This window comes from Notolabrus celidotus, chromosome 20 (assembly GCF_009762535.1).
Source record: "Notolabrus celidotus isolate fNotCel1 chromosome 20, fNotCel1.pri, whole genome shotgun sequence".
NCBI lineage: Eukaryota > Metazoa > Chordata > Actinopteri > Labriformes > Labridae > Notolabrus > Notolabrus celidotus.
In genome coordinates this window covers 19,333,153-19,358,615 of record NC_048291.1, presented here as the reverse complement: position 1 = coordinate 19,358,615, position 25,463 = coordinate 19,333,153, and the positions used below count along the sequence as shown (strand labels likewise).

General features: G+C 42.5%; 1 protein-coding gene and 1 long non-coding RNA gene across 9 annotated transcripts in view; one reads left to right on the top strand and one right to left on the bottom strand.

The window, feature by feature from the left end:
- nfixb (nuclear factor I/Xb) overlaps positions 1 to 25,463 on the bottom strand; it is a 177,111-nt gene that overhangs the window by 83,882 nt on the left and 67,766 nt on the right. The window lies entirely within an intron of this gene.
- Positions 20,252 to 20,713, top strand: LOC117832645. Its single transcript, XR_004635216.1, has 2 exons — positions 20,252 to 20,415; positions 20,665 to 20,713. It is a non-coding gene; the product is annotated as an uncharacterized LOC117832645 (long non-coding RNA).

Genomic DNA, 25,463 nt, shown 5'->3' with positions numbered 1-25,463 from the left:
CATTCTGTACAAACACTGTCCAGTGGTCGGCCCTCGCTCTTACCCTACTATTACGACTGCTGTGTGTGTAAGTGTGTGTGTGTTTTGTGTATGTCTATGCATGTTTGTGTGTGTGTTCCTGTTACATGAGGAGCAAAAGGAAGAAAAACAGAGAGGGAGATGGATGCTGTATGCAGTAACAACAAATCCCTGGAAGGAAAGCTTGATTGGGTGTGATTTAGTGTGTTTCTGGGTCAAAGGTAGGGATGGTGTAGATCAAGTAAGGGGTGCTACGGTCAGGAAGTTCTCTCACCTGTTTATAAACCAGTAAAAACGGCAGTACCAGCAGATGAGTGTCTGTTAGATAAGAACACCTCAACTGCGTTTACACAGGCTGACACCAAGACAGAGTTCTGTCTTGTGTTAGCTTCCACGCCTCTGAATTATCTCTACTTGCTCTGCTAATGTGATACTGTTATGGTACACAATCTGTAATGTTCAGCCTGTAGATTTTGGTTTACTGTGTGAGGAAATTCATTAAAATCTAAATTGTGAAATGGTGTAGTGGTCTGAAAAACCAACGCTCAGAGTGCTGTGCTGTAATCTAATTGACCACCAAAGGCCATCAGATAAATGGGGCATCCTGTGTCCCTTCCACATCCTGCTCGTCTGCTTATAATCCAAGCTATCTCCCTGCCTCTGTATGAAAACACTTGACCATTTAATTGACATCCTACCTACCCACTTAAACTGTAAGTCTACCAAACCCTCCTTGGTGTAAGCCTTGTTTCTGTGTGTATGGGGGCAGGCTAGGTGGTATTGCAATATTTAGTTTAAAACCTGTGTCAATACAGACCTCTGAGGGTTTTTTTATTTTTAAGATTTGTGTAGTAGTGTTGCTCATACAGATTATTTCATTACACTCCAGTTGCTGAAAGGGGCAGCATCCCTTTTTTGCACAACTTTTCAAAACACTTGAAGCAGTTGGACGATTCACAAGTTATCAGAGTGGCTCCATGTGATTTGTAAAATACTCTATCTTAGCAGTGCTTCTCTCATAAAATGCTGCCAAGTGACAGGCCTCTTTCAGAAATGCACAGAGTTCCTGAAAACGTCCTGAAAATACGCAGTTGTGCTGAATGTGTGAACACAAACAGACACATTTTTCACCCCAATTTTCCTATCAGCTCCCAATAATCTCAAAGTAAAGTCTGGGTGAGATTGCAGCAGGAAATCTTCAGGAAAACTCCATGCGAGTGAGTGGGCAGAGGGTTGTGGCATTCATATCAGGCGGGCGGTGTTCTGTCTAGTTTTGCTACTTGGTTGAAAAAAGCTACCGTAGTCCAAATAAATTGCAGTGATAGTCAGTTTTCATTGAGCTTCAAGTTTACTATGCTCTATCAAATAATGCTCCCATTATAGAATCACTTTATATCACACTGCTACTTTCTCCAATTGTATTGTTGGAGTAATGGGAGCATGTTTTGACACTCTATTACTAAATCATTGGGGTTTAAGGAAGGACCCACCTTGACAGACTGACTACCAGTGACAAGCACTCAGAAGTCTAGCTGTATGCATGCGGAGAGCATAGAATGTATAAATAATCTACGTAGTATCTGTTACCTCACCAATCTGTTTCTGAAGCGCTGGTTTGAAACCAATGGTCGGTGGAAGCCATATTGGAAATGCTGAACTGAACTCAACTTCTGTCAAGCTACTGTGAGGTAAAGAGGTGGGCTTTGAGCCTCCTAGCCAACAGCTACAGTATTCCCGCCTGTCAATCAAGTCAGCTGTGCCTCTCATAATGGAAAACTCGTAATCTCAATATCTTCAAAATTGCCGGCTTATGAAAAAATTCACCCCCCGTACAGTGCGTGCCGATCGAGAAATGAGCTATCTAGACTACACTCGTTTTTTTGTACCAGGCTGTAAACCTGTATATTTTTGCTATAAAGATAAACTTTTTTGAATTTGTGTGTATGTTGTTTCCAGCTCCTGAAAATTTTCCGAAATTTTCCGAAAGCATGTTTGAAAGCAGCTTCAGACTGCTTCCCTGCCAGCTTGCTGCTCCTATAAAGACGTAGGAATGAGGGACCAATCTCATTAGGGGAAGATTAGGCCAAATCTGTTTGCTGTCCCGATGCCACTGCTGCTGCAGCTGTGGAGCAATGATGAGTGGTAATGCCACTGCTGGGGTATTGTAAGAGCTTACATGCACACAAACACACCCACTTTCCACACAATCCAAGCTGTTATGAGATGCTAATCACTGCTGTCATTGGCTTGGAGTGGGAGAGTTAGCGGTGGTCTGACCAAGTGTGTTTGTGTCTTTATTCAACTATACAGTCCAAGCCCACAAACAAGTCCCAAAACACCCAGGAGAGATGAGTAACAGACCCGAGACAGAACCCAAACAGCTATAATGTTCTGAGAGAGAGAAAAAAGCAACAAGTGAGTAAGAGACTCGACTAGGGAGGGATGAAGGGAGGGAGTGAGGGAGAAAGGGAAACACGTGAGGAGGTTAAATGTAACAGAGGGTTTATTGTTTGTGGTTCTTTGGGGAGGGAACTCGGCGAGTGAGGGAGGGAAAGGGAGGAGCACAAGGGGAGGAGATGAAGAGGAGGGAGACAGTGGGAGCAGTGCGTTGGCAGAGGCTAGAACGTCAGGCAGAGCTGCTCAGACAGCCTGCCGAGCGGGGGCCTCCCTACCTAACAACAATACTATAATCAGTCTAATGCTGCTGAGGACAGAGCCAGCTCACTGGAAAGCTAACTGCTGCACACAGAGGCTCACTGGCTGGTCCTGGAAAGATATTCCATGAAACACTGACTTTAGGATTTGGGAAGAATGCACAGAGATAAAACCAACATTTTAAAGTCTTCATGTCCCTTTAAATAGCAGTTTTTGTTGGCATGTAGATAGTTACAGAAGTTGTACAGCATAGTCATGGCAAAAACCAGGAGATCATTAGCCTATCTTAACAAATCTTACTTGAAAAATGAAACAGCTAGCTAGGGACCATCCAGAGTTTAATACTCAAGTTCATACTCAAGTAGAAAAAAAAACGAAAATGCTTAAAAAGTTAAGAATGCACAAAACTACCCCCAAAACAAGTGCTTTTCATTTTACATTCCTGCTTGCGCACAGATCAAACAGCTCAGATAAACCCTGGGACTTTTGGAGCTTTATATGTAAAGGTAGAAGTGTTTGAATTTCTGGAAGAGACAGGTAAGCTTTTTATCTCTGTTACTAAACTTTAAGAATAAAGTCTAGAAGTGTGGTAAATAATAGCTACATCTGGACCACTGAACTCCTAGCTCTAGCTAAGTAATCTTAATATCTTCTGAACCGTCGCATTAGAAAAAATCCCCCCCCCCCCCCCCGTACAGTGTGTGCCGATAGATGAATTAGCTACGTAGAGCCAAGCCATTTTTTGAACCAGGCTGTCAGGCTGTCAACATGAGAGTTTATTAATGCTGCAAAGATCGTCTTTTTTGTATTGGTGTCTATGTGGTTTCCAGTATTTCTGCAGCCAGCCTCAAATGGATTCTGGATAAATTGCAGTTCATAACACTTCCGCATGGGCTTCATATTTTGAGACCAGAGGATGCCGCCTGGAGATACAACATGATATGTTCCTGAGACCACTCTCCACTCAAGCCTGGTTATGCTTCTGCTTTGGATCGCCTGCGTAGCCTAGCTCCCGTACCTACGTAAAGGCAATTGACTGTATTAATAATGGACATAATATCAGTAACATCACCAATCTGTTTCTGAAGCCTTGTTTTGAAGCCAATTGTCTGAGGTGGCCATATTGGAAATGCTGAATTCAACCTAACTGCTGTCGAGCTAGTGTGAGGTAAAGAGGCGGGCCTTGAGCCTCCTAGCCAACAGCTACAGTGTTCCCGCCTGTCAATCAAGTCAGCTGTGCCTGTTATGAAAAAATTCAACCCCCGGCCCGTACAGTGTGTGCTGATCAAGAAAGAATATTGCGGCGCGACACGGAAACATTGACGCAGAAGTATGTTGTGCTCACATCCGCGTGTAGGGTCAACGCAGAAGTATAAACCAGCCTTTCCTGCAGCATGTTTATTGACCTCTTTTTATTCAAATTTTTTTACCTGAGTCAGTTTTATGAAATTTATAACACCCTCTGAAACACTGTAACCGATAGTCACTTCTTTCCCCATTGCAACTGTCATGTTTTGGAGTGTTGCTCCAAGTCAGGGATGAACCCTTGTGCAAACAACTGAAAAGGTTGTACTCTTATTCAACTATCTTCTGAGCATGTAACTTGAAGAACTATGAGTTCCATAGAGAGCAACTCAAACATATCCACACACTTCACTTAGCAGCAGGATGACAACCAGCAGAAAATGGTCTGTGAACTAGACGACTGGTCTCTCTTTCAATTTATTTAACTCTTGCACATATTCGTGCTCTACTTCTCTGTCTTAAACCAGATAGCAGCAAACAAGCAATTATTTCTGGCAGCCCAGCCCATTCTCACTTCCAAGAGACATGGAGCAGAGGGAGAGGGGGTGGATGAAATCACCATAACAGATGTGATTTAAATCAATATTACAATATATATTCCTTAATATATTTCAAAAGTAACACAGGGAACCAACCAGAAAAGGCACAGTGAAGACCACTGCCTTTTGTTTGACAGAATAATTGCTTTAATACATCAGGGTTCTTCATATTTTAATTTCCTTTTACCCCCTGCATGTGCTTCTTCTGTGTTCCTTCAGGTCTGAGCCATCCCCCTGATGTTAAAATAATATCAGGGAATGAAAAAAAATCAGCCGAGCTGTCAAACTTAGAGTTTTAACACAAACCATCTGGTGGAGCAATGGAGGTAAACAGGCCCAAACAGAGCTGTGCTGGGAGGAAGAGAAGGGGGAGGGCAGCTGAAGGAGGAGAAAAAGAAGCAGAGATCTTTTGGAAGGGAGATGGGCTGAGATAAGCTAAATGTTACGAGGGAGGAGTTGGGGTGTTGCAAGATTTAGGCGGGTAGAAAAAAACCATGGTGAATTTGGATTTGAAGGGAAGGGAAAGGTGGTACATGAAGAAGAGGAGGCGGGGAGATGGATGACTTGGAAGGGGGTTTGGGGGAGGAGGGGGTTAAAAAAATTTAGTCTGGGAACAAATTAAGGTGTTGCAGTCGAGGCCTGACAGAAGGAGAGGAGGAGTGGGAGTAACAGACTCTATGTGTGTTGTATCCATTATAGCAGACTATGGGACAACAGGAAGGAAGGGAGGCGTCAGTCCAAAATGCTAAAAGACCGAAAAGTTAGCTTACAGTAATCTGCCAATTCAACTACTGACAGAATATCTTAATACTTATCCACTTTTGCTGCACAGAAACCTTTAAATGGTGTTTTGCTGTCTGTCAAGTTATGATTTGCAAACTTCCACTTACATTGAAAAATGTTAACATTTTTCAGTAAGTCAATAACTTACGATTGGATTAATCACTACTGTATCTCCACAACTACAGGTAGACCATATTTAGGCAAAAGTAATTGCTAGTGAAGTACAAAGATTTTAAATATTTCAAAAGTCTGGTTTTAATCATGCCAGAGAAAAGAAAATGGTTTGACCCAGATTACTAATAGAAACATTTTGACATTTCATTGTTTGGGGAAATAATGTCAATTTTCAATTTCATGCAATTCATTAAAAAATTGCAACTGTTGTGGAAAGTTGCAAAATATAGTTATCCTTCCCCTGTCTTTTAATATCTAACTGCAGACTCTTCTTGTTGTATTTCGGGTGGTAGGGGCTGCTAGGGGCCAGGTGCTAGAGTAGGTAGTATCGGTGTTGTCACTACCTGGAGCTTGCACGGAGCCAGGATCCGATGAACGTGGCAGTACTGTAAGGGTTGGGTTATTAAATTGGGGTGTTCTGCTAGTGGATATGATGGACAGGAGGGGGGTTGCTCTGGGATGCCAGAGTTAACTGTTTAGCTTTCCGAGGTGTCATAAGCCTAACTAAATGAAACACCAGTGAAGGGAGGAGCCCATTTGATAACCCCAGTGATGTGCTGGCTCTCGCTCCCCATCTGTCCTTTCTATCTCAGGCTTTGGGGGACATCAGGAGCCAGGGGTAGGCCACTAAACTTATCAGTTAAGAGCATAGTGGGGTGGGTTTCTTCATCCTGTCTTTCAGCACAGGTACCTTGTGTTTATCTCAAATCTACAGTGCATAACATTATGACAAAGTTCAGAGAATCTGAAGGAGCAAGCCAAAAGCCAATATTGGAAGGCCAATGCTTTGAGTCCTCAGTCAGCACAGATTTTATCAACATCATTGCATGGGCTCAGTAACACTTACAAAAGCCATTGTCACTTCATACACAAATGCAAGTTGTAACTCTAGCATGCATAAAGTAAACTGTAAAGGACGCGGTGGTCTAGTGGTTTATATACAAAGGCTATATAGTCCTTGTTGTAGCGGTCACTGGTTTGACTCTAGGCCACGACCATTTGCTTCCGTCACTCTCTACTCACAACATTTCCTCTCTCTCTTCAGCTGTCCTATCCAATAAAGGGTGAAATGCCCCAAAATGTAACTTTAAAAAAAACAAGAAAGAAAGGAAACTGTATACAAACCAGTTACAAAGATATGACCGCCTTTTTTTGGCCATACCAAAAAATAAAATAAAATGTGGAAAATTCCACTTTTACAGCATTTTTTTCTTCTGGTTGCCAATCAATTACAGGGGATTGTTAAAATGGCTTGGAACTAGTCATGTTAACATGAGCCTCGACTGTTCTGAAATACGTTGACATAGAATTCAATTTAGCATTTCTCCTTTTTAACATTTTGCAATAATGTCTTTGCACTATTTTCTATTAAATATAGGGTCTCAATGTTCTGCAATGATCAAATCCTGTTGCTATATACATTTTACACAGCATCCTAACTTTTCTGGGAACAGGGTTGAACCCAAATCATAGGTGCACATACCATGTGCCTAAATAGTTGCATTAATTTTAAAAATTTTCCGGGGGAAATTTCGGAAGAAAATGCAGGCAGGAGAAGCTTATTTTGAAAATTTAACAAAAGCTTTTTGCTATTCTAACAATTCTGATAATTGTAATGAAGAGAGGATGAGTACATGAGAGTGAAAATATGGTTCATGTTGGAGTACATACTGAAATTAGTTTTGCAAACTAATTCAAACACATGTAAGTATCAGGGTTTCTTACCTTTAGTAGAGAGGGCAGCATGGCAACAGCAGATACATGGAAGAAGAAAGAAAAAGACTGTTATTAGCATTATGGTTTAACCGCTTCAGTTCAGTAGTTCAGTTACTGAAGGCATCATTAGCAGAAGTTATTGACAGTTGCCAGATTTGGTTTCATGAGCCTATCATACATATATTATACCTTGAATGCTCTTAAATTCAAAATAAGTGCAAGTCTATTTTAAGGCTTTTTTGTTGTTGTTGTTGTTGTTCAAGGAAAATCCCAGCAGGTACTTGACTGAGGTTTATTGTGTTGAGATAACCTGTTTGTACTTATGAACTACTTTGCACTATGACTGACAACAAAAAATCTCCGGTCCTAGGTATCCAGGTTATAAACCCCAGAAACCCCAACAACAAATAAAAATATTTAAAAAGTCAAGGATGAATGAATAACTGTCCCTGTTTTCCTCAGGTTAAAAGAAGGAGTGTGTGAAGTCAAGGCCAATTTGCGCACTCCTTCATGATGTCAATAACTCCTCCCCTTCCCTCTTTCTGGATATTTCTCCTTGTGGTGGCATGTCCCCTGTGAGGTGACACATGAGCTGATGAGGCCTGACAGAGGGTCAGCAACCTCACTTCCTACTCTAATTGGTCTTGGGTGATAAACCGCCCCCCTGGGACTCTGCTAGATGTGGGTTCAGTGGAGCAGGGAGGAACTAGGACTTGTGGAGTGGTGTGTGTTATTGGGGTCTAGCAAGACCTCTTCTAACTTGAGCATTTGGTAATGCGCTAATTAATTTTAAGAGATCGGCATCCCCCCTCTATGGTCCTCACTAGAACCAGATGTTGAGCTGGGAGGGAAGGGATAGGAGGGGTGGTGGGGTGATGTGGGGGAACTCTCAGTGAAACACAGATACAGATCTCCAGAAGTGGAGACGAAGAAAAAAAAAAAGCAAAGCCTGCCAGAGTAAGAGGATAAAAGAATGTTGCAAAGGATCTGGATCACTTTGCTGCCACCATATTCTCTCGCTCATTGACAGGTGAAGCGGATGACAGTGCAATTTCACACTTCGCTGATTGAACAACAGATTTTTCTGTGTTAGCGAAGAGGGAGAACAAAACAACCTGAGGGCTCGCATGTTTAACACACACCCATGTGAAAAACAAGTTGCACTAGAATGTATTTTAACACATGTGAGTTACAACCTGAGAACAAAACAATAGTCTATTCATGAGATGACAAACGTGTCAATGTGGAAGGGAAGGACGGAGTGTTTCAAGAGGCATTTTGAAATCAAAGTTACAGTGAGACTATGCGGGAGTGTGTGTGAGAGTGTTCTGTGTGAACTCACAATGCTAACGTTACATTGTCAGAACCGTGCACAGGATAACAGGAGCAAGAGTTTGCCTAATGTGTCAGGGGGATCTGGAAGTGATCTGTGGCCCTGACATGAAAACAGGAGGGGGATGTATGTGTATGGGATGTGTGTGGGTGTTTAAGGGGTAAGGGGCTGAGGAGGGGAGGAGGGGTCCAGGGAGGCCCAGTTGTTGTAACCTCTGACCTTTCGGCACGCTCCAGGGCCTCCCAGAAGCCACTTCAAATGCAGCCGGCATGGGAGCCCCCCGTGCCACAGAAAGAAAGAGAGGAGGAGCGAGCCGGCGAGTCTCAGCTGTCATCGCGGTCACAGAGACGCAAGTTCACTTAAAGCTCCACAGAAAACAAGCACATGATTTGTTTCTGCTTCCGTTTCTGTGATTCTCTGAACCAGAAGTGTAGAGCTCATGTTACTCTGAGACCCTGTGGACCACACTTGTATTCTCCATGTATGAATACATGCATACAGCATCACTCTGGTTCTGATAGATGCATCTCATAGACTCCACAAGAAAAAATGCCAGTGCTTCAATTATTTCAACTCACAGTTTTCAAGCTCTCATTTCTCCATATCAACCTTTTCTAGGGAGCTAACGATGTCACAATACCAGAATTTTTAACTTCTATACAATGCTGGTAAAAACCTAAATATATTGATGCCTGTTTCAATATTACAGCAAAAAAAATCTTATATTTTTCAATTTTCTGTGTAATGGCTATGATGGAGGGCAGAGCACGGACACACATAGCATGCGGTACGTCGCACAACAAAATCCTTTATCTTCCTGCACATTTGTGTGGAGGTATGGATGTCCCAATAAGTTCTTAAGAGCATACCCTCTCTAAAACAAAACAGAAGATAATTTCTATACTCTTTTTTTTAGGGTTAGGGTTAGGGTTATGTTCTTTAGCGTTGCCATCTATTTTAACTTTTAGGTCCTTGTCTACCAACCGCATCTGCTTTTGCCCTCCTTTTTTCTCTCTTCTGCCTGCAGAAGCTTTCGGGGATAACCGCAACTGTATCATTTTAAAGTGTGTGGAACTGAAAAGTATTGAGGTATTAAACATTTTGACAACCTCACAGGCAGCTGTAGCTTTAGAAAAATCACGTTCCACTCTGTTGCGGTTGTTTTTGATGTTTTTTTGCAGGAAGGCTACCTCAGGCTGTTGCCACCTGTTGCAGAATTCTGTCATCACCATTTTTAGATACTGTACTTAAAGCTGGGGTTGGTAATCAGATTTAGATACACTTTTTGTTATACCGGTTAAAATGATCTTTATGTATTGATGGCAATCAATACATAATGTGTTCTTAAAAAAGAAGGAAGAAAAGCTGCTATCTACAGCCAGAGTAAACCTTGGAAAACACCAACCAATCAGCCTTTTTTGGGTGCCAAAATTTTAAACCATTCAAATCCCGTCCTGCCGTTCTGCCCGCCTCCTGCTCGTACATTTCCCCGGCGTTCACTCCCCGTCCCAGTCTCCTGCCTCTGCTTCCCCTGACTCGACTGACTGCCCCTCTCGCTCGACCTCGGGACTGTCCCCTCTGACCAGATGAGGTGCTTTGCTCAGGACTGTAGTCCGGATCAGAGTCTAAAAAGCTCTCACCACAGGGGCTCTGACAAGCAGAAGAATGAATGACATTTACTAAGTCCTACAGAAAATGTATATGTATTGTAGCGTCCGTCTGGACGCTGTAGGGATGACGAGCCGATTCGTGAACACGTTGATCTTTACTAACCGGTCACTGTCGGCCGTGATCACGACAACCAACAAAACAGCAATCAATGTTTGAATGAATTAAAAACTTCTCCTCTCCTCTCTCCCGCTCACACACTCTACACTTCTCCTGATGCCTTCACTGACTGTCAACACTGTAGGAATTAAGAGCATCTACACTGAATCTGTTTAACAAACAGTAGAGTTGTTACAGTATTATATTTGTTATAATTTTTCTCCTGTTATCGTGTCACTGGTACAACTGGATAATGCTAGAATGACAGTTGTGAGTACTAACAGCAGCCATATTTATTTGTGTTTTTAACTTTCACTATGCTAATGTTTTGGTGAGGACTGGTTTTGAATCAGTCACCATCATATGGTCGCAAGTCAGCGGCCCTCGTGCATGTGAGCGCGGGGGGGGGGGGGGGCGTCGTTTTGGAGGAGCTCTGAGGGAGGAGGGGAGGGGTTAGACGGAGTCCTGAGGAAATGCTACATTCAAATTCATGCTAGTTTTCCAAGACTGCCAACCCCAGCTTTAAAGGGCAATTTTGGGCAAGTGCTGTTTAGTACCTCATAAAGGTCTGATTCATTAAAAATTACACATAAAAACAAACAAACTTTTAAAGCAGAGAACGATGTGGAGATTTTTTTTTGCGATACTCCGTATCTTTGGTTCTTTGAAGTGTACCTTTAAAACTGCACAGTTTATCATGACATTCTTTGTCTAAATGTTTCAGGAGCTCAACAAGAGATTTAACTAGAATTGTGACTTTAATAGAAAAGTTTGGCAGCAAGGCCTGAGTCTGTAATGACTAACCTAATGCAGAGTCAGAGAGGTTAAAGAGGTTTTTATGACTTAAAAAAACCCTGCCATGAACTTTCCCTAAGGTCACAGTTGTAGTCTGTGCTTTTTGGGTTTTTTTTTCCTGTTTTTTTCCCCTTCAAAAGTCCCTTACTCCTCACTCACTGTATAGCAAACCTCCACTAAGCTCCCCTCACGTCCTCTGACATCAAATCCACAAACTACTATCTCACCGCCTTTCTCTCCCCCTTTGCCTAAAGAGAGTGTGTGTGGTCTGGTTAGTCAGGGCCCTGCGGTTTAGTTCTGACCCAAGGAGTATGCAGAGCAGTGGGTGAGTGGGTGGGGAGGCAGTTCGATGAGGCTGCTGTGCCAGCAGGAGGAAACGGGATATCATCCGTGAGCTGTCAACCTCCAGTGAGAAAACAGACCCGGAGCGCAGTTGTCATGCCAACCCCGTTCTGCCCGAGTTCATTCCCCAATTCTTCTCATAGCCCTGTGTCTATATCTGACCAATGTGAAGACCACCTGACAGTTGACAGGAATCCATCATAAATCTTCCTGACTTATTCCATGAGCATGCGTGGACAGTCAGTAGGGCTGAACGATTAATCAAATTCAAACCGACATTGCAATGTAATAGAATGCAATTTTCAAATCGCAAAGGCTGTGATTAAAAAAAAAAAAAAAAGTGTCATGTACACAGACGCAACCTAACGTGACATGCATGCAGTAGGTGGCCGTAATGCACCTTTCAGCTGGTTTGCTGACGGCCAAAAATCTCTGAAGAACGAGACACAGAAGCAGAAGAACCGATCATATTGAGGCGTACAAAATAATCAACACGCTGAATATCAACATGTGGAGCAGGCTTATAAATAATCTCTGCAGACGCAGAGTCAGTGAAGACCCAGACAACATGTGGATTTACTGCAACAGGACAACTGAACAGAACCATATTTTAGACTCACAGTGTCCAGTTTTCTGACTACTGGTTCTTTTTGAGAAAAAATAGCATGTTAACGTGGTCAGGTGTCAGCCAGGAGCGCAACCGGGTCATAATCAGTCTGGCAGCGGAGAAAAAATGAGACCTGTCACTCAGCCGCAGCCCCCAGCTGAGCGTCTCCGCTGTGCGCAAAACCATCGGTTTCTGATTCACATCGAAACATTCTTTAAACTTAAAATACTTGTTTTGCAGAATTTTGTTAAGAAGTTGTGGTGAACGCTTACAAGACTGCAAGTCAAAGTATTTAGTAAGTTTACAACTGTAATTGAAGTAGATAAATAAACCATCATTTGCCTTTATCTTAACATAAGCCTAGCCTATGAGAAAGAACAGTTTGTGTATAATAAATCTGATATTGTTGATTATAATACAGATTGATTTATTGCTTGTGTTTGTTGAAAAATACATGAAGAGGACCTTGAAATAATAATCGCATATTAAATCGCAATCGCAATATTAAAGAAAATAATCGCAATTAGATTATTTTCCAAAATCAGTCAGACACAACTCATAAAGACATACATAGAAACGTAAAGAATGTGCTGCATGCTTTTTGTTGATCCATGGATAAGGGAATTCCCTCACAACTTCTGCCTCCTACAACAGTAGCTCACACTTCCAATATACTGAGGGCGGACTGCTCATTTACTTTGGCTTTGTCAGCAGGCAGCAGCCACCTTGGCCAGACTGATGCTTCCTGGGTCTGTCCTGGCGGAAAGGGCAGAAACAAAGCTGCAACAACTACACCGAGAGTGAGAGACACTTGGAAGGAGAGAGAGAGAAGAGAAGTAAATTACCTCATGCACTCAAGTTAAGTTTGACTTTATATTTCTACTTCACTTCAATACAGAGGGAATCAGAATCCACATTTTTTAAGCCTATTTAAGGCAGTCACCATATTGGAACCTAACTTTGGGTCAAACTTTCAAGAGGTGAAGAGGTGGAGTTGAGGTGGGCCTTTAGCCTTCTTGCTAACGGCGACAGTGTGCCTGAACTGTCATTAAAATCAGCCATGCCCCTTATTACGCCAAACTCATAACCATAATATCTTAAAAAAAACGAGTTATAAAACAAATTCATCACCTAGCAGTGTGTGTGGAAAGAGAAATTGGCTATACAGACTAAAATCGTATTTTTCTTCTAGGCTGTAAACTTGTTTAGTATTGCTGTAAAGATGGACTCTTAAGAATGGGTGTGTATGTGGCTTCAGATGCTTCTGGAGCCAGCCTCAAGTGGACACTTGAGAAACTGCAGTTTTTAGCACATTGACTGGATAGTATTAGTTGCCTTTTGCTTAGCTGATGAATAGTAGTCTCTGTATAAAGCAGGACAGTTAATTGGAAAGATTGTTGCAATAAAATCAATAAGGTAATACATTTGAATTTCGAAACTTTCTGCAATTACATATGCATTAAATCTAAATTTAAAAAAGTGTGTGCAGTCACAATTGCATCTGCATTTATGACATTTTCTGAATAATTTAACATTTTAGGACTAGTATTTGTGCAGTCTGTGAATACGAGCTAACATTTGCTTTTACTAATAAGAAAAAACTGCATGTAAATGTTTGCTGAATTTTTGAAAATTTCTCTTCCACAGAACATGATGGAAAATATAATACACAGTAATGGGCCCAATGATATACAAATAAAAGAAAATAATCATTTTAAACTGAAAATCTGCTCAAGCAACACCAGCTCAAAAGTAACTTATAATGCCTGAAAAATGAAATAGAATAGAAAAAACAATTAAAAATATATTTAATTTGATAGAATAAATTAATACATATATATGATTATAAATATATAATTTAAAAAGTATATATTTTTTATTATGTATACATATATATTATTTATATTTTTTTCAGTATGAGACATTACTACAGGGTTACTATTCTCCTTTTAATACTAGTAATAATACTTCTTTACTTAGATAGAATTTTAAATTTAGTTCTGATTTTGGGATCATATTTCATTACTTTTTTTTACTTGAGTTATGTTTAATGTGATTAAGTATCTTCAGTATCAAGAAAAATAAAGATACAGAGGAGAAAAGCCCTCCACCTCCCGGGCTGCGTCTCCGCACAATCTGAAAAGCAGCAGCTCTCCAGCCAAAGTGAAAAACACGTGATGCCGATCATGACTTCAGACGGACTGATACAAGAGCTGAGCGAGAAAAGGAGGAAAATGAAGGGCTGCAATCTCTATAGATGCATATGGTAATGGTGTGATGCATTGATGGTCTGACACATGTCCAGCTAAGGAAAGAAAAGAAACGCTGAGAGGATTGCAGCACGCACGCACGCACGCACGCACGCACGCACGCACACACACACACACACACACACACACACACACACACACACACACACACACACACACACACACACACACACACACACACACACACACACACACACACACACACACACACACACACACAGCAAGGCAACAGCGTGGTCAGAGCAGGGTGGGTGGGAGGGAGGTATTAGCCACTTAGTCCTTCATTTCCTGTGAAGGCACGCAAAAGAAACCAGCAATGTGCTGCAAATGTTTCACAAACAACTGCTAGCCATATTGATGATCACAACTGGCAACATTCCCCAACTGGGCTGATATGGGCTCGACAGATTGAGCTGTGTGAGTCAGTGTGCTCACCATTGCACATGTCTAACTGTCATACCAGTCATCTGCTCTGAGCTCTTTGCATACACTGGGCACACATACAGACACACACACGCACATAGTGAAATATTGACACAAGCTGCTGGAAGCCTGGCTGTTTTGTGCAGCAAAATGCAGGAAAGGCCTCGTCTTTCAATCATCCAAATCTTGGCCTCTCTGATTCTGTTTTGCTTAATGTCTTGCTGCTTTTTGAGGGCCTGAATGCAGAGCATATGCTCAACGTGTGCACTCATGATAATGCAAGGCGGACAAGATGGAGGCATGTTGTCATGCATGCATTAAGCTTGGTGGGTCTGGGATGCTGATGCAGGCTCCATGGGAATCAGAGGAAACAGGTCTTCAGCTACGACCACCAGATTATCAGCTTCTCAATGCAGGCCGTCCCTGGAGAATATCACAGCAACATATACTGACAGACACAGTGGATTCTGGAGTCAATGAGCCTAACAAATGTTAATAATGCAGCCCCTCTAGCCGTTGCCCCCTTTTCAGCCCCCAACCGCCGGGACCATTGTAGCAATTAGTATAATGAATGTGGTTTTGCTGGTAGGTAATCACATACTGTATAGCACAGCCCCCTCTCCCTGCATACAGGCACACGGCTATGAATGCTTTGGTTTCATTACAGTCCAACCCTCAAAAAAAAAAAAATCCACTCACTCCCACTTGCTTTCCCTCTCTCTTTCTTTTCCTTGCAAGCTAGCCTCCTAACTCCTACACCCTTCCTTTCCGCTCCGTTCAAATCTAAACAAAAGACACATCTGGTCCGTCTCTTACCCCCCTTTTCTCCCCTCTTGCTTTTTCTCTCTTTAACTCCCTCCTTGTTTCTACTCGGAGTCTTTTTCAACTGTTTCTATCAGCATAAGAGCAGCACTTTGTTGGTGGGAAGAGCCGGGTAAAGGAGCTTTGTTAGAGGGTCAACCACTCGACTTAAGACTGTTGCTGCAGTCTAACTCATTGTGAAAGACGACCTCTGAATCCCACAACCTCATGTATACAAACTCCTGACCGCCTGTGTATTAATCTGCCTCTTTAGACTCCTCAACAGTAGTTGTGTTTCTATCGTTAGTAAACTATAACACTCAGTCTCATTCCTCTTGCATCTGATGTATCCACACAGCTTGTCAGAAAATTCACCACATCTTCACACTGCTTGTCGTGTTCCAGATGTGTTCATTCCATTGGAAAATAACTGCATGATTTAATTAAATAGCATTTAAATATTTTAATTTAATAACATAAACTGTCAGATGTGAATTTTTTTGGATCAATTAGTTGATCCATAAATTTATGTATTTTACAACATCTTTTTTTTATTTTATATTCGCATTAGTTTGGTTTTTATATTTAAAAAATCTTTAAAAAATACTAAAGAATTATATATATAATTTTAATTATTTCTAAAATGTTGCACAGAACAGTTGGGTGTCAGGACTCGCTTGGTTTGTGGATATAAAATTAATTAATTCCAAATTTAAACTATTTAAAGTTACTGAGCTTAAAGTCTGCTAACATTAATACAACAACTGACAACTGCACAAGGATTCTCTTGAAAATCACAAACAACAGGTCTCTCTTAACCTTTTCCTGCTGCTATGAGCCTGTAAAAAATGAAAGGTAGGACTTAAACTCTGCATCAATCTGTCACAAGCCGAATTAGAGGTATTAACTGTCTTCTGTAAAGATAACCTCCCGCTGTGCTTTGTCAGAGCCCACAGGGAGTCTCTAGTCATTACAGAGCCAACCAACACTGTCTCACAAATACTGCTGCAAGCATGCAGAGCACTTTAAAAGGCTTTAACATCTGTGTAGGGGTGATTGTTGTTTGTACACAGATGTGCATAAACACATATTTTTACGTGTTTGTAGCATTGTGTGTGCCACCTTCAACCCTTTATCTCCATAATCACACACTTAACACACTTGAGGGTTCAATTTAGCTGTCGATCTGCCTTCGTAAAAAGGGTCATCCAGGTTGCGATGACTCACAACCTGTCCCACGTCCGCCCGTGAGTTGTCAAACGACAGCAGACAGCTTCAACATCTGGACTCAAGGTGCTTTCGAATAGCAATCTTTTGCCATTTCTGCTTGTCTCTCACTTTTTTTCAAACCCTTTTCTTAACCGTATACTGCTCTCTTTTCTCACTCTCTTCCCAGCCTCAGCTCTCTCGATTCCTCCCCTCCCTCCTTCCCTCCCTCCCTCAGTTTTATATGGAAAAACATTCCTGGTGTTCTACTCAGCTCCAGTGAAACCTGGTGCTTATTTTCAGTACCCTAAATTGATAGCAAATGTGAGGACAGATCCCTCCTCTCGTTCACTCTTCCCTCCACCCCCACTTCCACCCTTTTTGGCATTAACAGTGAGGATACGTGGAACATTTTCGTGACCACACTGAACCCTGGGGTTTTATGTTTTTGAAGGTGTTCCCCTCTATATTCGACTGCATGTGTTTTTGTTGAAATTCTGGGGAGAGAAAGTGTACAGCCTGAAAGTCTCCTTAAGAGCAGAACTGAGTCATAGACTTCTTGTTTTTCAATAAGCCCCCCACTGCACCGTGGAAACCAAACCTGGTTAGCCTCAGCTGTCTTTACCCATAATTCAACAACCCTGTGTGTTTGTTTTCTCTTTCTGCCTCTCTCCCCCTTCCTCGGCTTCTCTGACTCTGTAAGTGAAACCCTAACTGCTCCCTTCATTTTGATGCAGCCAACTGAGTTCTGCTGGACCAAAATGCCCTCTATTGTTATGGATGTGTGCCGGGGAGGGAAACTAAGCCTTGTGGATTGTTCCTCTGTGGGTGAAGCTTATAATGGTCTTGATTAGAAAAGGGGGGAGAATACCGAGTTCGGTCCTTGTGATGCCTGTTTTGTTTCAAAACATAAAACTTTGGACCTTGTGGGTGAAGGTGTAGCCTCTGAACTTGTTGAAAACTAAGAATGAACAAAGTTACACTTCTATTGGTTTTCTATTTCTGTGTGCCAGTTCACCATTCAAACAATAATCAACATGGGAGACTGCCTAACACCCAATTCAGCTCGTGTTTTCATTAGTTACCATCACAATGACTCAATCATGCAGCTGCAATAAATTATATCCCCTTATATGTTCCTGCAAAACTGGCGATGCTGTGGTTGTCATCACTTTGCAGTTAGCAGCCAGCACATCACAGTGTTGATGGGGCTTCCTGAACTCTATCTATTGGATACAATAGCCACAGTTGTCTCTTTACCCTCTGCTTTTGGTCTCAACCAACACCAGAAGAAATACCCAGCTCTTCAGCTGCAACATGTTCCACTATTTTTACAAGCTACTTGCTGGGTTTGATTTTTTATATTTACAAGTTACCATTCAGTGGGTTTTTAGAGATGTTTGGCAGAAAATTATATCTGTGGCGGAAAATGACCTCAGGGGGGCTGTAAGATTGAACCAAAGCAGAAGATGTGGGCTAAAAGCCAAGAGACCAAAAATCTCTGTAATACTTGGGTGAACTTTAGTTAGACAATAATTCTCTGTCATCTCATTACTTTCAGCAACTTTAGGTGTCATGTGATCTATTTATTATCGTTGTAAAACTACTTTAACTGTTGCCTGTTAGTATTTAAAAACTGACAGTCATTACAAACAATGTTTTGTTGCAATTGCTCTCTACCCACTACAGGCCATAATTCCCTTGATGCCGATTCTGGTTTCTGCTGGGTCTCGCAGGAGTAAGGTGGTAGGCTTATTGGTGGTTGTTGAGCTCTGCTTGGATGGAGAGCCAGGCCTGCCTGTTTGTATTGGCCAACTTTCAGCATTCCACATGTCTTTGTGCATTTCAGCTCCCTGACCTCAGGAGACCCTCCATGCTACTGTAAGTTATACTCACACCAGGAGAACAGATGCATCAGGAAGGAACACTAAAGTCCTATTGGTGCTTGGCTGGTTTCTAAAGGCACATGTAATGAAAAATGCAGGCCATGCTGCAGCAGCTGCAGCAAATCAACCTGAACTCTGAAATGTGAAATGATAATTCTGTCTAATTTTTTATATGATCATATTCCGTCTTTTTTTGTGTGTGCAAATTCTACTATTATCGAAAATAAAATTATAAGTTATTATTTTATGTCTGAAAATAAAAATGGCTTTTAAAAAGGTACTACAGATCACCTACTTTTATTAATATCAATGAATAAGACTATTTAATTCTGCAGTTGTGCTGAGCTCAGTAAGACATAAAAAGACAGCCAATCAAAATAAGACAAAGTTAGTCACCACTGCCTTCTTAAGGGGAATGATTAGATGGAGGCAGCATGTTATGATTCCCCACCAGGGCTCCCAGTGGAATAGTAAGTCAGGAGAAGCAGGCTACTGTGTGTCAGTGAGTCTGCAATGAACCATGTGAGCTGAACTGTATCTTGTTCTTAAAACACATTGTTAGTTTGGTTAGTCATAGGGCTTCCGAAGAAAATTAAATTACACACTAACAAAGTTAGAGGTGCTGATTAAAGAACAGTGCTAACCGTCTTTAGTGCTAGGGTCGGTACAATAAATCATATTGTTGTTGTTTTGTAAATATCTGCAACAGGCACATTTAATAACTACTGTCTGAAAAACAACAATAAAAGCACAGCGTCCAACAACTTGCAGATTAATTGGTGCCAAATTGGTGGTGACCCGCTAACACACACATACCTACAGCCTTCCTCTCATTGAACACATCCTACTGATTCCCTTCTCTACGTCTGATAGTTTGACAGTACTCAGCAGCACAATTTATGAAGACGCCAAAATAACACAACTTTTTGCGACCTTTCATTCAATGCTCCGTTATCACAAAAGACAAATAATTTTACTTGAGGCTTTCTTTTAAATTTGGATAACTAAAAACGAACCTCAACTAATTTAATTCAATGTTTTTATTAAATAACTCAATTATCAATTTGATTATGCACTGAGAGAGACAGCCAGTCACTGTCAACCTGTTACACTGAGAGGGACAGGGAGACCCATGTTAATTGAATTGAATTATTTACTTTTTCGGACGTGCTGGACTATTGTCCTCTCTCTCTCTCTCTCTCTCTCTCTCTCTCTCTCTCTCTCTCTCTCTCTCCTCTAATCCCTTTTTTCCAACCCCAACTTGGTCAAGGCAGATGTCTGTCTAACATGAGTCTGGTTCTGCTTGAGGTTTCTGCCTATTGAAAGGAAGTTTTTCCTTGCCGCTGTAACTCGCTAAATACTGCAAGGTGCAATGCTCATGGTGGATTAAGATAAGATAAGACTGAGTCTTATCCTGTCTTGGTGTTGGGTCTTTGTTAATAATCAAACAGAGTATGTTTTTGTAAAAGCGTCTTGAGATAACGTTTGTTGTGATTTGGCACTATTGTGCTGCCACTAAGGCAGTTAATTTGGTTTTTATAACATGGGAATTCATTTTGCACTAATTAAAGTTAAAGAATATGTTAAAAGCTGCTAAAAGATAAAAGTGCCTGTAAAAGAGGTTTATTTTGAAAGTCGGTCATTTGATGACGTCACATCCTGTCAGGTCTGTTTCTGTTAGGTCATTTCCTGTTAGCTTCTTTTCCTGGCTCATCAGAAAGCAAGGCAGACATGTGGAGCATGGTCTGAATGTTATCCGCCGCCATCTGCTCAAATTCATCATAGAGGCATTGCCGTAAGTTCATAAATGTGATGTTTAGGATGTTAAGAATATAAATAGTGATATATTGTTAAAAAACGTTTAAGGATAAAAGGTTAAAAATTGAGATTATTTACATTTATTTAAAAGCTATTTAAAACATGCTAGCAGCTAATGTAGCTGGTACTCAAAGTGCATTGAGTGAAGTTAATTCATGTTTGAAGCCACTTAAAATGTAACATTAAGTTATATACAGTGCTTATTGTTTTGTATTGTTTTATACAGTTTTCACCAGCATGTCAGTGAAGGAACCCGAAGTAAACGGTCAATCTTGCTTCGACTCTGTCTTCATTGGCTCTGGTTTACCTTGGTGTTTAGTCAGAGTTTCAACACACTGCACGAGAACACTACAGTGAAAAGGCACCGTTGATGTTTTAAAGCAGTCAAGATGGCAACAAGCAACAGGTCAGCTGTATCCAGTTCTGGGAGCAGTAAGACATCAGCGTCATCAGCAAGTGTAGCTCGCGCTAGAGCTAAAGCAGAAGCTGCCAAGGTGAGAGCAACATATGCTAGCCATGAGGCTAAACTGAAGTTAGAGACAGCGAGAATAGCTACAGAGTTGGAAGTGCTAACACTACAAAGAGAAGCAGATGCAGCCGTTGTAGAAGCGCAAGTGTTGGAGGAGGCTGCAGGAATGCAGGCAGGTATGGGAAGTGTAAAATCTAATTCAGAAAAGGCTAGATTACAACGCACCAGTGACTATGTTCAATCCCAAATTGACCTCCAGCATCAGCTTCCCTCCCCACCATTACCAACTACCGTAAAACCCAAAGTGCGTTTGGAATCACCTGACAGCTTTAAAACATGGCATCCAACTGAGGATATAACAAACAGGTCCAAGCCTGAAAAGGGTGAGGAAAGACAGTTACCTACAACAAACCTACCTGATCCAGCCGGAGTTCCGTCAACGTCACAGGTCAAAAGAGAAAACTCCCCCAAGAATGTACGTGCTCAGTTATATACACCTCGAAGCATGCTTCCAGCTAGCACATCACCTCCCACAGACTCTCTAGCACATTATTTGGCACGACGAGATCTTGTTACATCAGGACTGTACCAGTTCAATGATAAGCCAGAGAATTTCCGAGCATGGCAGTCCTCATTCACCAATGCAGTGGCTGAAGTTCACCTTACAGCAATGCAAGAATTGGATCTCATGACCAAATGGCTAGGAAAAGAGTCCAGCGACCAGGTGAGACGCATTCGCTCGGTACATGTGAACAACCCCAACGAGGCTCAAAGAAAGGCATGGGAGAGACTACACAACTGTTATGCCGCCCCTGAAATAATCGAACAGTCACTGTTTCAGAGGTTGGACAGTTTTCCAAAGATTACGGCCAAGGATCACATCAAATTACGTGAATTTGGAGACTTGCTTATGGAGATCCGAGGTGCCAAGGAGGATGGATATCTCACTGGCCTGTCGTATCTGGATACATCCCGCGGATTAGGACCAATTGTGGATAAGCTTCCATATGGACTTCAGGATAAGTGGGTGTCATCGGGGTCATGGTACAAAGAAGAGAACAAAGGTCGCTTCCCTCCCTTTGATTATTTTTGCAACTTTGTGTGCTATGAGGCAAAGAAGCGAAATGATCCTAGCTTCCATCATCAAAACTGCAACATAAACCTTGTAAAACAAGAGAAACCTGCAGTGAAGCATTTTCAAACCAACAAGTCTATCACAGTGCATAAAACAGACATCTTAACCAACAACGACCCTAACAAGAACTGCCCTTTACACAACAAACCACATCCACTTAGAAGGTGCAGAACATTCAGGAACAAATCCATTGAGGAAAGAAAGGCCTTCCTCAAGGAAAAGAGGATATGTTTCAAGTGTTGTTCATCAACTACTCACCTTGCCAAAGACTGCAAATCTTCGGTAAAATGCTTTGAATGTGAAAGCACCTATCACGATGCAGCTATGCATCCCGGGCCATCACCTCAACTCATCAAGGCTTCTCCACCACCACAAGAGAACGGCGGGGAGGAAGAAGACTGTTCTGATCTCGTTGATGTTAGAACAAGCTGCACTGAAGTTTGTAACCAGGGTCAGTTAGGTCGTTCATGCTCAAAGATTTGTCTTGCAGTTATCTACCCCAAGGGTTCCAAGCACAAAGCCATTAAAGCCTATGTGGTTCTGGACGACCAGAGCAACCGCTCTTTAGCCAGACCAGAGTTCTTCGAGCTGTTTAACGTGCAGAGCAGACCACTCTTGTACCACCTCAAAACGTGCTCTGGCCTCATAGAAACTTATGGCAGGGAAGGTTTCCAGATTGAATCACTGGACGGCAATGTTCTCATCTCTCTTCCACCACTCCTCGAGTGTCCTGAGATTCCGAATAATCGAGCTGAGATTCCAACACCCAGCGCAGTTTTGCACCAGCCACATCTCCATCACATTGCTGAACATCTTCCAGAGCTGGACCCAGAAGCGGAGATTCTCCTGCTACTCGGAAGAGACGTGCTTAGAGCACACAAGGTCAGGCAACAGGTAAATGGACAACATGAAACTCCCTTTGCCCAACGCCTGGATCTAGGCTGGGTAGTGATAGGCGATGTGTGCCTGGGTAACATGCATAAGCCAGCAGTTAACACATTCAAAACTCGTGCTGGTTGATAGTCGTCCTTCCATCTTTCAACCTTGTGCAAGCTTCATGTTTATCAAAGAAACACAACCAACCTTTAGTAGGCCGGGCAAATCACCAGAAGAGCTGCTAGGACAGACGGTGTTCAACAGAACTGAACATGACAACAAACCTGCCCCGTCAGTGGAGGACGTCCAGTTCCTTAAGATCATGGACACAAATGTCCACAGAGATGATGCCAACAACTGGGTTGCCCTATTGCCGTTCAAAGAACCACGCCAGCGTTTGCCAAACAACAGAGAGCAGGCAGTCAAGCGGTTTGGGTCCCTGCAAAGAAATTTCAAGAGGAAACCTGAGATGCAGGAGCAGTATGTGGCATACATGGAGAAGATCCTTGCTAGTGGTCATGCTGAGGTCGCACCGCCATTGGAAAAAGGCGAGGAGTGCTGGTATCTACCGTTGTTTGGAGTTTATCACCCACAAAAACCAAATCAGATCAGGGTAGTTTTTGATTCTAGTGCCCAATATGCCAGCGTCTCCCTCAATGACGTGCTCCTCACTGGTCCCGACCTTAACAACTCACTGCTAGGTGTCCTTCTTCGTTTCCGCAAGGAGAGAGTTGCTGTCATGGCCGACATCCAACAGATGTTCCACTGTTTTTTGGTGCAGAGTGGACACCGCAACTTCCTCCGCTTTTTATGGCATCAGGACAATGACCTCAGTAAGCCGGTCATCGACTATCGCATGAGAGTTCACGTCTTTGGCAACTCACCATCTCCTGCAGTAGCCGTCTATGGGCTGCGAAAAGCCATCGCAGAAGGTGCTCAGGAGCATGGTGCTGACACAGTGAAGTTTGTCGAGAGGAACTTTTATGTGGATGATGGCTTGGTGTCGTTACCATCTGAAGCAGAGGCAATCGACCTCCTCCAACGAACACAGGTCTCACTTGCTGAGTCTAACCTACGCTTACACAAGTTTGTGTCAAACTGCCCAAAGGTCATCGAAGCCTTCTCACCTGAAGATTGTGTTCCGGTCATCAAGGACCTGGATTTAGGTGGAGAAATAGCTACCACACAGCACAGCTTAGGTCTACTGTGGGAAATCACATCAGACACGTTCACCTACTCCGCATCAACATCCATCAAACCCTTTACTCGACGTGGAGTCCTCTCTACTGTCAACAGTATTTTTGATCCTCTTGGTCTGCTGGCTCCTGTCACGATCCAGGGTAGAATTCTTCAGAGAACTTCGAACCGCCGAACCTTCTGACTGGGACACTCCCCTCCCGGAAGACAAACAGAAGAAATGGGATGCTTGGAGGAATTCCCTTCAAGACCTCAAACAGCTTCATGTGCCACGCACATACTCAGCTACCTCACTTACGGAAGCTGTGCATATAGAGTTGTGTGTCTTCTCAGATGCATCAACCAAGGCTATTGGTGCCTCAGCCTACTTGAAAGTAGTTCAGAAGGATGGTAAAGCTGAAGTAGGACTCATTATGGGCAAGGCCAAACTTGCGCCTCAATCTGAGCCAACAATCCTGAGGCTTGAGCTCTGTGCTGCTGTTCTTGCAGTAGAGATGGCGGATCTCATCCAAGAAGAACTGGACCTGAAATTGGATGCTGTCAACTTTTTTACTGACAGCAAAGTAGTGCTCGGGTACATCTGTAATAAGACAAAGCGTTTCTACACATATGTTCATAACAGAGTCCAACGTATCCATCAATCCTCCAAACCAGAACAATGGAATTATGTACAAACAGAGGAAAACCCGGCAGATCACGCATCGAGATCCTTACCTGCATCCCACCTTGTACAAAGTTCATGGTTCCCTGGTCCCTCATTCCTGCATCGACTGTCTGCAGAGACAACTCAAACCAGTGAGCAGTTTGAGCTTATCGACCCCGAAAAAGACTCAGAGGTCCGACCACAGATACAAACCTGTGCAACTTACCTGAAAGAGCATGTACTTACTCCCGACCGCTTCCAGCGCTTTTCTACCTTTACTTCCCTGGTGAGAGGAATGGCATTCCTTATCCACATGGCAAGGTCCCATAGGCAATCAAGCCAAAATGGAAGGTGTAAAGGATGGCACACATGTGACTTACCTCGCACCGCAGATGAAATGGCTCAAGCAAAGGACATTATCCTGAAAGCAACTCAAAAGTTAGCCTTTGCAAAAGAACTGTCAGCCCTTCAAGCAAACAAAATGGTGCCTAAAAATAGCGTCTTGCAGAAGCTTAGCCCAACCTTGGAAGATGACCTCATCTGTGTTGGAGGCCGACTGAAGCAGTCCTACCTTACGCCTGCTGAAAAGAACCCAATAATCTTGCCCAAAGACAGCCATGTCTCCCTACTGCTTGTACGACATCACCATGAACAAGTGAAACACCAGGGTCGTCATCTGACAGAGGGAGCAGTAAGGGCAGCAGG